This window comes from Sciurus carolinensis, chromosome 2 (assembly GCF_902686445.1).
Source record: "Sciurus carolinensis chromosome 2, mSciCar1.2, whole genome shotgun sequence".
NCBI lineage: Eukaryota > Metazoa > Chordata > Mammalia > Rodentia > Sciuridae > Sciurus > Sciurus carolinensis.
Window position 1 is genome coordinate 102,668,769 of NC_062214.1, and position 7,299 is coordinate 102,676,067.

Here is a 7,299-nt window from a genome sequence, read left to right on the forward strand (position 1 = left end):
CAGGTCCTCAGAATGTGGATCATGAGCTAGTTACATCAGAAACCGCAGGGGTAGTGAATGGTTCTATTAAAAATACAGGATCCTGGGTCCCATCCCCAAACTACCTGATTCAAATTTCTGTAGAGGCAGTTTGGGAATTTATGTAGTTAAAAAAATCCCTGGTGATTTTTAGACACAGTGAAGTTTGCTGACCCAGTGTAGAGGGCTCAACTTGAAATCCTTTGCATCTCAAATTCTATGGCTCAGAGAATGTAATTCCCTCTGGAATTGTTACCTCTTATCTTTTCTACCTTTCAAATTGATTCTCCCCATTTCTCCCTTGGGCACGTGGCTCATCCCACAGTGCTCTTCTCAAATTTCCATCATCCTGGGGCTTTCAGTCAAGTTCCATCCTCACCAGCTGCAAGTGCCTGAAGGACAGCTGCCTTCACTGCAGAGTCATGGGAACCATGGGAAAAGTGGCACGAGGCAGCCCATATCATCCTGCCAACGCTGTGAGTTTCACATTTGCTATATTTCTTCCATTTCTCATCTCTCAATTAATTAACCGCCTTCTAAAGTAGCTCTCTGAAATATTTTCTCTAAGGTCAATCACCTAGATGCTGATCTAGACCTATAATTTCCAGAACAATATTAGGCCCAGTTTTCCCAGGAAGAATAAAGAGTCCCTACCTCTAGAAGTAACATCTGTTAGGCCCCTTTTTGGGGCCCTTTTCTTTCTAAAACCTCTTCTCCAGTAACAGATGATCTGGAAACACCAACATGGGGCAAAATTATTCTTGGAACCTGGAGGTCAAAGTGGGCAGAAAGAGCACTTTGAATGCCATTCTTTCAGCCAATGCAGAAAAAGAAGCTTAAAAAAAAAAAAAAATCTGAACCCAGGTTCAGATCAGCCAGCTTTGAGTCTTCCAGACAGGAGAGAAAAGGGGAGCCACGGCTACACTGAGACACAGGGTGGAGGCCTTAAGGCACATGTACATTCAATCCCCTGTGCTCTCAAGTTGATCAGAGCCACTCAATCCCTTCAGTGTCTCCTATTCTAACTCTCTTTGAGTCAAGGGAAGAGGGCTTCATTTCAGAAAGGGACCATATAGTCAATGAGTCAATTAAGTAATTTAAAAAAAAAAGGAAAGAGGGAGCTCAGCCATGTTGTGGGAATGGTTGCTCACAGGAGGGCCAGGTCCCCCTCAGTGCAGTTCCCCTACAACAAGGTAGGACAACCAGTGATGTTGTACAAGGTCACTCCTGGCCAGGAATAAGGCCCTACAAAAGTGAGGGCTTGCCCCAGACCTCATGTCTCATCTGACAACAGGCATTTCTGGAGAGGTCAACTAGCTGTTGGTATGTTATCAGGCCATAGGCCATTCCCCAAACTCAAATACCCAAAAGCTAGCAGGGTGTTTTTCTCCATCTTGTGATGTGATGAAGCCCCTTCTCTCATCATTTATTTGGAAGGGGCAGGGAACTGAATGTGTTTCCTTCCTGCTACTCAACACAGTAACAGGCATTTTCACTCTTGGGTCTCCTGCCTCCTCGCCCCAGAGCTATACTATATGTATGACCTTCACCCATTGAAGATGTCATGAAATCTGCTCAGCAAAGCATGGCAGAAATCATCAGTCCAGGAGAACCAGGGACTCAAATTTCTCAATCTCTCTAAATTCTCTTCCTCCTCATCTTTTTTTCAATCACATATCCTTTCATGATTTTGCCTAATTTTCTGCCAAAGAGATCAAAATTTCAAGGAAAGGAGAGGGACCTTCATGATGTTTGTGGATGCACAAGCACATTCTTTTCTAACTCCCAAAATCAGAGCAAAAAAAAAAAAAAAATCTATTTTTTTCCATTTCAAAGGTTAAACCCAGTTAATGGATTTCCTAAAACTCTTTCTGAGCTAACTACAGATAACAGAATTGTATGAAAGATTCTTGGCTAAACTTAACATCTCCAAGACCTTGAATGTGGACAAAAGGTCCATCAGCACACGCATGATGCCTCTGAGCACGTCCTTCGACCATCACTGGAAGAGGAAAGAAGCAGTGACATCTCCTAGCTCACCCCACTCTTACTGCCTCTCATCCTGAGTCACAGTGGTCTCATTGATGGATTAATCAACACCAGGTTATTATACTAAGAGACACTGCAGATATTGGGGGAGAGAGATTCCTTCACTCAGGAGAGAACTGTAGCTTGGCCAGGCTACTGAACTTGGCCTATGTAGAGACTGGGTTCCCCCTGGCTCTCCTCCTCTACCTTGTAACTGCCCAAGAAGAAAAGACCCACAGGGGATTGGGTGACCCTCACAGTCAAGGCTGGCCAATTCCTCACTTGCCTGTGAGTTCCCAGAGGAAATGCAAACAAATCAGACCATACTTGGCTGCTGGCCAATGAATCTTTGAACTTCTTCAATAAAAAGTCTTTAAAACTTTGATTCTGACCCAAATCTTTTGCTCCAGTATAAAAACTCCAGGGCTTCAAGTTTCTCTGTTTATAGAAAGTGTGTCTGTGGCATTTGAATAAGGGCATTTATCTCAGAAATGGTTCCTTGGGTTCCACTATGTTCTATAAGCTCACTGTGTCTCACTTGCAGCCTTTGAAGCTCCCTGAATATCTAGTATGTGTCCTATACCCTTTGCAGCCACTGTTGAATGCATTTATTTGTGAATATTTCTAACTCCATCTTTCAACTCTGTGAGCCCCTAATTATCCCTTGTAAAAGACCCATCAGTTGCTGAGTTGCTACTGAAACCAGCCTCTCCAGCAGGTGTGGCTTAAAAAATAAAAAAAATGTTTAAGAAACTGGTGAGATAATACATGCATTTTTTTTTTAGGCTAAATGCTACATTAGATTTGTTTTTCATTCCCTCTTTGTTGATACTGACTTCCAAAGCAAATTATATGGCAGATACTTGCTTTCCAAAGCCAGCCACATCACCTATCTTTACATAAGAGAACTGAGGAAGAGGGAAAACCAGGTTTCCCAGATAGGCACTCCTCTTCATCCCATATGTATTATCCAAAGTAACATTTCTACCACCTTCACTTGTACAACTTCACAGATAAAATTTTATTGAGTTCCTTTTAAGCCTCCCAGAGGAATACTGGAGCAGTTGCCAGCATACTATTAATCAGGTCCCTTTTTAAAACCACCCTATCGCCAAGTAACCTAAACAACATGGACAATCAGACAGCAATGGAACCTTCCCTGTGTGTCTCCTGGAAATAGACTTGAGCCTCCTCAACCTGAAATCCATCTGTAACACATTAGGAAAATCAATAGCACTGGAAAAGTTACCTTGAAAGTCCAAAATCAGTAAAGAAGCTTGGGAGTAGGGGAGGATTCCAGACTCAAAGAAGAAAGAACCACAAGCCATACCCAAGGCATACTTTTTTAGAAAACTAAAATGAACAATAATTAACCCATTTCCATAATCTCTCCCTTAGCTGGGAATGTAGCTCAGTGGTAGAGTGTTTGCCTAGTATGCACAGAGCCTGGTTTTGATCCTTAGCACACACAAAAAAGAAAAGTAAGAAAGAAAGAAACCCTTCAATTGTGTGCAGTGGTGCACACCTGTAATCCCAGCTATTTTGGAGGCTGAGGCAGGAGGATCCCAAATTTGAGGCCCCCCAATTGCCTCAGCAATTTTGCAAGACCCTGTTTCAAAATAAAATAAAAGGGCTAAAGATGTAGCTCAGTGGTAGAGCACTCCTGAGTTAAATTCTCAGGACCAAAAAAAAAAAAAAAAAAAGCCTTCATATTTCTCTTTAATTAACATTTTCATAGAACCCAAATTGTTCATTTTCACCTGAATAACTTAGTGACAACAGGTAAGAAACAACTTTGTTTCAGAATTAACTTTCTTTTATGGCACACATATCACAGGGGATTGAGTGTTGTAAAATAACTTTTTTGTTACTCTTAAAGTGTCAGTATAAATTTATATGAGCATAAATGTGTTGGGTCTGGTATTTTAGGACACTACCAAATCATTTATAAAAATGGACATCACTAGCCAGATTAAAAAAAAAAAAAAAAAAAAAGAGGTTCTAAAGAGATCTGCTCCATTCCCTATTTTGGCATCATTTCTTTTTAGACTGGAGACAATACATATAACAAGACCTCCCCCCAAATGAAAGGTTTACTTTAGCCACCCATAAAACAATTTCATATTCTATCATAATATTTATGTATTAAATGTGATACTTGACCTGATTTTGTTCTGTTTTCATTTTTTTCCACCATTACATTCATATATTTACATGAAAACTTCTAAAATTGGCCAGAACCATGTTGAAGCAGAAAAAACTATGAGAGTAAATCAAAAAGTTCGTAGATATTTATGATGTTGCAATTTTCTGAAGCTCTATGAAGCCAGCTCCTCATATCAAGATAATATTGCTAGTGTTGGTATTTATGGCAAGTCATAAGTGAACACGTTGGGTGCCTATTTTGGGGAATGGCTGCTTTTAGGGCTTTGGAAGAATCTCTCATTGTGGGTCACTCTGCTTGACATTACTTGTCCTCGGGAGAAATTCTGGATAACTGGATAAGAGGAGGCTGATCTTAGAAGGAGGTGGCAAGGCTGCATACATGGGGGTATGGGCTTTGTCACCTGTGAGGAGTGGTTTCTGTTTTCTCAGGTTGTGCCCTTGAAGCAGGTGAGGATTCACAAAGTCATATATCCATTTCTGCTTCTTTTCCTCATCCTTTTCCTCTTGCCACTATCCTCATTCTCGTTCTCCCTATAGACTGACTGCTGTGGAACTCAAACCCAACTACCTGCCCTATCATTTCTCCATCTGCCTATCCGTGTCCTTTCCCAAGCCATGAAACCTAAACTCCTCTTCTGTCCTTCATGTATACCTCTAGAGAACAGGACTTAGCTATTCTATTCATTTGCAGGTTTGGTTACAAAGTCCATTTCAGGAAAAAGAGTGCCAAAAAACTTCTGGATATTTTCAATCAGTGGCATCTTATTTCATGTTCAGCTTCCCAAATTCGGGTCAGATTTAGAAAAGGAAGTTTCTCATCAGTAGAACACTACATGCCTAGTGACATTTCAGGAGTTCCCAGAAGAAGCCTGAAATTCTAACATTAGGAATCCTTCTTCTGAGTAATGCATCATGTGGCCATGTATGCCTGTGTAGAGTTTGAATACTCTTGAAAATAATGCACAGTAATCCATTACTGTGCCCTAACACCTTGGCATGATAACTGTATATCAAATAACTAGCTGATTTAGCAAGTTTTGACAGGAGAAAGAAGATGCGGAATGTAAAATGCACAAAATCCCCGGAAGAAATGGTCCCATTAAACAGAATAATGGGATAAGGTGGTCAACACTAAGTACCCGAGGATTCTGAAGTAAGGGAGGAGATCCAAATCAATCAAGGGTCAACCAGAAAAGAGGAACCATTCCAAAAATTTCCAGCAGAGAACTGAATACAGAGAATTAATTACCAAGTTAATGAAAAAGCTGAGAAGCTTGAGTATAGTGATGCACCCAAGAGATTAACAAGAGTGGAAAGTTACTACCAAGTCCAAGGGTTGGCAGAATAGAGGTTAGACAATGTTACTTGATCTCAGGAGCTTGGGGTGTCCAGATGAAACCAAAATTTAAAGTAGATTTTACACATGTTCTCACTTCCATTTCTGGGTAAACCACCTCATCAGGACAATATAAAGACTTGTCTAAAGATTACTTAAAAGATTAAAGACAGTCACCATATCCCATGGAACCCTGTCTAGATCCCATTAGGCAAAATTTGTTATTTTCAGGTCTTTGAATAAACATAAAGGAGAATGAATATCATCAACCCTTTCCCCTGTTCTCTTCTACCCCAGAGGACTCTCTCTCCCAGACCATTAGAGGTAAGAAGATCACATATTCTGATTTTCCAAGGACAATCCCTGGCATCCCCTCTTATTCATCCTATGTCCTAGAATTTCCATCTTGTACTGAAGTATTATTAAAAATTTCATTAAAATAAACTTGGATAGATTTCTACTTTGCACTTCTTCTACTGTAGTTTCAGCTAGTGGTATGTGAGACTCATCAGGTACAGGAACAAATTACTTAATTAAACACATTTGAAAGATGATCTATAATTCCTCTTTTCCCAATTCTTCTCTGATATTATATAACATATCCTTTCACAGATGATTTGCAGGGGATTCAGTGACAAAATTAAGTACACTAACAAGTAGGACCAGCTAACTTCAAGGCTTAGAAGTATCGGTCACTTTTACCAGCTTATGTGTTATGGTCAATGCCACAGCCTTTCCAATGCACGAAGCACCCAGACCACTAATTAGAAGGGTTAGGGAGAAGTTATTGGAGTTAGTGTAGATGAAATTTGAAAAAAAAACAAAGGCACAACACAAGGGAAGTTTTCTGAATGCTCTTGTTATTTTGGTTGTCTATTAGTATATGATGCTAATTTACTACTATTTATTTTATGTTTGTTAATACTTGAATATTTTGTAGTAAATTCTTTCAGGAGCAATAAACTAAAAAAATGAAAATGTTCAGAGAAAATTAAAACACCAAATTTTCATTTCACAAGACAGTAAGATGATGGATGTTACTTGAACAAAATGTTTGTCTATATTTACCACCTACTGCTGCGATCTGACTGACTACATGAGAATGAGAAGCAGCATAAGCATCTGCTTCAGAAATTAGCAATTATTTTAAGAAGATGATACCCAAGGACATTAATTTGTCATGTGTAGTTGCAGAAGGTGTGTTTACAAATCACTCCACAAAGCACAACTTTTCATTAGAGCAAATGACTCCCCCCACCACAACTAGGTTTTACTCATTATTAATTCCAAGTTTTCTCATGCATAGACAAAAAACAAATTAAAAGCAGAACACTGTCAACAGTTAAATGATGCTATCTCAAAACCAGTGTTATCGGATGATTCAGACAGAAAATGTTAATTCGAGTAATACCTCAATTTTTCATTGAATTAAATTTTAAAATGATTATTCTGCCACAAGTGAAACATTTCATTTGACATTATTGTGAATGTTATAAATTCAATGAAAAATTTGACATTGCAGATAAGTTATTTATTTTTGCACTGGTGATATAAGTAAAATTTGGTAGGGGTTTTTTAATTGTCATAAGACTAATGTGCATAACAAATTAAAACTCTAATAATCAAAACTGTACTTGTAATTCATTGTGTGCATACATAAATTCTAATTAAAATTATTTATTTTAAATTATATTATAAATTATGATATACTACCAATCAAAATAGTAACTATACTTATTAAAATTTATATA